Below are 5,000 nucleotides of genomic sequence, written 5' to 3'. Positions count from 1 at the left end.
GCTTTACGGCTGGGGATTTCAACCCGCTCAGTCTCTGCGGGGCGCCTCCACGCTTAGGCGCCCCGCTCAACCGTGTTTCGCCGGCTTTACAGCTGGGGATTTCAACCCTTGCGGCTACCCGCATCGGTCTTACGGGCGCCTCCACGCTTAGACGCCCTGCCCGATCGTGTTTCGCCGGCTTTACGGCTGGGGATTTCAACCCGCATCGGTCTCTGCGGGGCGCCTCCACGCTTAGGCACCCCGCTCAACCGTGTTTCGCCGGCTTTACGGCTGGGGATTTCAACCCGCTCGGTCACTGCGGGGCGCCTCCACGCTTAGGCGCCCCGCTCAACCGTGTTTCGCCGGCTTTACGGCTGGGGATTTCAACCCGCGCGGCTACCCGCATCGGTCTTACGGGCGCCTCCACGCTTAGACGCCCTGCCCGAACGTTTTTCGCCGGCTTTACGGCTGGGGATTTCAACCCGCTCGGTCTCTGCGGGGCACCTCCACGCTTAGGCGCACCAACGAACCGTGTTTCGCCGGCTTTACGGCTGGGGATTTCAACCCGCGCGGCTACCCGCATCGGTCTTACGGGCGAAACTCCACGCGGAGTCGCCCTGCCCGAACGTGTTTCGCCGGCTTTACGGCTGGGGATTTCAAACCGCTCGGTCTCTGCGGGGCGCCTCCACGCTTAGGCGCCCCAATGAACCGTGTTTCGCCGGCTTTACGGCTGGGGATTTCAACCCGCTCGGTCTCTGCGGGGCGCCTCCACGCTTAGGCGCCCCAATGAACCGTGTTTCGCCGGCTTTACGGCTGGGGATTTCAACCCGCTCGGTCTCTGCGGGGCGCCTCCACGCTTAGGCGCCCCAATGAATCGTGTTTCACCGGCTTTACGGCTGTGGATTTCAACCCGCGCGGCTACCCGCATCGGCCTTACGGGCGAAACTCCACGCGGAGTCACCCTGCCCGACCGCTTTTCGCCGGCTTTACGGCTGGGGATTTCAACCCGCATCGGTCTTACGGGCGCCTCCACGCTTAGACGCCCTGCCCCACCGTGTTTCGCCGGCTCTACGGCTGGGGATTTCAACCCGCGTGGTCTGTGTTTTTCGGTAACATATTCGTGTTCCTTGCCCCCGACGGGCCGTGTTTTTCGGTAACAAAATCGTGTCTTTTGTCCCCGCTGCACCGTGTTTTTTGCCCCCGCTCAACCGTGTTTTTTGCCCCCGCTCAACCGTGCTTACTGCCCCCGCTCAACCGTGTTATTTCGGTAACATAATCGTGTTTTCGGGTAACATAATCTTGTTTTTCGGGCCATTTTACACCGACGGAGGCACCCACAGGGGCCATGTACACCCCGCTTGGCATGTACATGAGGGGCTGCCTCTTCCAAAAATCCTTCCCCCCTATAGGGGAATATGCATTTTGGGTCTCCAGCCACGCCCAGGGTTACCACCCCCTGGAAATCCCCCAGGTTTACCCCCCATTTTATGTGGATGCATAGATTCAGACCGCCCTGCTCCACCGCTTTTGGCCATTTTTGCCCAACGTTAGCCGCTTCGGCTTGCCGCTGGACTGTTTTCGGGCCTTTTTCACCGACGCTTGGCCGTATCCGCTTAGTTTTCCCCAACGCTTGGCCGCATCCGCTTAGTTTTCCCCCGCTGGACTGTTTTCGGGTCACTTTTGCCCAACGTTAGCGGCTTCCGCTTGCCGCTGGACTGTTTTCGGGCCCTTTTTCACCGACCCTTGGCCGTATCCGCTTAGTTTTCCCCAACGCGTGGCCGCATCCGCTTAGTTTTCCCCCGCTGAACTGTTTTCGGGTCACTTTTGCCCAACGTTAGCCGCTTCCGCTTGCCGCTGGGCTGTTTTCGGGCCATTTTTCCCCAACACTTGGCCGTATCCGCTTAGTTTTCCCCAACGCGTGGCCGCATCCGCTTAGTTTTCCCCCGCTGAACTGTTTTCGGGTCAGTTTTGCCCAACGTTAGCCGCTTCCGCTTGCCGCTGGACTGTTTTCGGGCCAATTTCCACCGACTCTTGGCCGTATCCGCTTAGTTTTCCCCAACGCGTGGCCGCATCCGCTTAGTTTTCCCCCGCTGAACTGTTTTCGGGTCACTTTTGCCCAACGTTAGCCGCTTCCGCTTGCCGCTGGACTGTTTTCGGGCCAATTTCCACCGACTCTTGGCCGTATCCGCTTAGTTTTCCCCAACGCGTGGCCGCATCCGCTTAGTTTTCCCCCGCTGAACTGTTTTCGGGTCAGTTTTGCCCAACGTTAGCCGCTTCCGCTTGCCGCTGGACTGTTTTCGGGCCAATTTCCACCGACTCTTGGCCGTATCCGCTTAGTTTTCCCCAACGCGTGGCCGCATCCGCTTAGTTTTCCCCCGCTGAACTGTTTTCGGGTCACTTTTGCCCAACGTTAGCCGCTTCCGCTTGCCGCTGGGCTGTTTTCGGGCCAATTTCCACCGACACTTGGCCGCATCCGCTTAGTTTTCCCCAACGCGTGGCCCCTTCCGCTTAGTTTTCCCCCGCTTAACTGTTTTCGGGTCACTTTTCCCCAACGTTAGCCGCTTCCGCATGCCGCTGGGCTGTTTTCGGGCCATTTTTCCCCAACACTTGGCCGTATCCGCTTAGTTTTCCCCAACGCGTGGCCGCATTCGCTTAGTTTTCCCCCGCTGAACTGTTTTCGTGTCACTTTTGCCCAACGTTAGCAGCTTCCGCTTGCCGCTGGACTGTTTTCGGGCCAATTTCCACCGACTCTGGGCCGGATCCGCTTAGTTTTCCCCAACGCTTGGCTGCATCCGCTTAATTTTCCCCAGCTGAACTGTTTTCGGGTCACTTTGTCCCAACGTTAGCCGTTTCCGCTTGCCGCTGGACTGTTTTCGGGCCATTTTCCACCGACTCTTGGCCGTATCCGCTTGGTTTTCCCCAACGCTTGGCTGCTTCCGCTTAATTTCCCCCAGCTGAACTGTTTTCGGGTCACTTTTGCCCAACGTTAGCCGTTTCCGCTTGCCGCTGGACTGTTTTCGGGCCATTTTTCACCGACACTTGGCCGTATCCGCTTAGTTTTCGCCAACAATTGGCTGCATCCGCTTAATTTTCCAAGCTATACTGCTTTCGGGTCAGTTTTGCCCAACGTTAGCCGCTTCCGCTGACCGCTGGGCTGTTTTCGGGCCATTTTCCACCCACGCTGGCACCGACGGGGCCATGTACACCCACGCGCGTGTACATGAGGGGGCACCCATTTTTGAAAACCTTGCCCCCCTATAGGGGAATATGCATTTGGAGGCTCTAGCCACGCCCAGGGTTACCACCCCCAGAAAATCCCCCAAGTCAAAATCACCCATGTAAAATATTCAAAAAAATCTCAAAAAATCACAAAAAATTTATAAAATCAAAAAAATTCAAAAAAAAAAAAAAATTTCAAAAATTCAAAAAATTCAAAAAAATTCAAAAAAATTCAAAAATTTCAAAAATTCAAAAAAAGTCCAAAAACCCAAAAAAACTTCAAAAATTTCAAAAATTCAAAAAAATTTCAAAAAAAATTTCAAAAATTTGCCCCGCTGAACTGTTTTCGGGTCAGTTTTGCCCAACGTTAGCCGCTTCCGCTTGCCGCTGGACTGTTTTCGGGCCAATTTCCACCGACTCTTGGCCGTATCCGCTTAGTTTTCCCCAACGCGTGGCCGCATCCGCTTAGTTTTCCCCCGCTGAACTGTTTTCGGGTCACTTTTGCCCAACGTTAGCCGCTTCCGCTTGCCGCTGGGCTGTTTTCGGGCCAATTTCCACCGACACTTGGCCGCATCCGCTTAGTTTTCCCCCTTCTTAACTGTTTTCGGGTCACTTTTCCCCAACGTTAGCCGCTTCCGCTTGCCGCTGGGCTGTTTTCGGGCCATTTTTCCCCAACACTTGGCCGTATCCGCTTAGTTTTCCCCAACGCGTGGCCGCATCCGCTTAGTTTTCCCCCGCTGAACTGTTTTCGGGTCACTTTTGCCCAACGTTAGCCGCTTCCGCTTGCCGCTGGACTGTTTTCGGGCCAATTTCCACCGACTCTGGGCCGGATCCGCTTAGTTTTCCCCAACGCTTGGCTGCATCCGCTTAATTTTCCCCAGCTGAACTGTTTTCGGGTCACTTTGTCCCAACGTTAGCCGTTTCCGGTTGCCGCTGGACTGTTTTCGGGCCATTTTCCACCGACTCTTGGCCGTATCCGCTTGGTTTTGCCCAACGCTTGGCTGCTTCCGCTTAATTTCCCCCAGCTGAACTGTTTTCGGGTCACTTTTGCCCAACGTTAGCCGTTTCCGCTTGCCGCTGGACTGTTTTCGGGCCATTTTTCACCGTCACTTGGCCGAATCCGCTTAGTTTTCGCCAACAATTGGCTGCATCCGCTTAATTTTCCAAGCTATACTGCTTTCGGGTCAGTTTTGCCCAACGTTAGCCGCTTCCGCTTGCCGCTGGGCTGTTTTCGGGCCATTTTCCACCCACGCTGGCACCGACGGAGCCATGTACACCCACGCGCGTGTACATGAGAGGGCACCCATTTTTGAAAACCTTGCCCCCCTATAGGGGAATATGCATTTTGAGGCTCTAGCCACGCCCAGGGTTACCACCCCCTGAAAATCCCCCAAGTCAAAATCACCCATGTAAAATATTCAAAAAAATCTCAAAAAATCACAAAAAATTTATAAAATCAAATAAATTCAAAAAAAAAAAAAAAATTCAAAAATTCAAAAAAAATTCAAAAAATTCAAAAAAATTCAAAAAATTCAAAAATTCAAAAAAAGTCCAAAAACCCAAAAAAACTTCAAAAATTTCAAAAATTCAAAAAAATTTCAAAATTTCAAAAAAAATTTCAAAAATTTGCCCCGCTGAACTGTTTTCGGGTCACTTTTGCCCAACGTTAGCCGCTTCCGCTTGCCGCTGGACTGTTTTCGGGCCTATTTCCACCGACTCTTGGCCGTATCCGCTTAGTTTTCCCCAACGCGTGGCCGCATCCGCTTAGTTTTCCCCCGCTTAACTGTTTTCGGGTCACTTTT

This window comes from Carex rostrata, chromosome 6 (assembly GCF_964058835.1).
Source record: "Carex rostrata chromosome 6, lpCarRost1.2, whole genome shotgun sequence".
Lineage (NCBI taxonomy): Eukaryota > Viridiplantae > Streptophyta > Magnoliopsida > Poales > Cyperaceae > Carex > Carex rostrata.
This window is presented reverse-complemented; position numbering follows the sequence as displayed.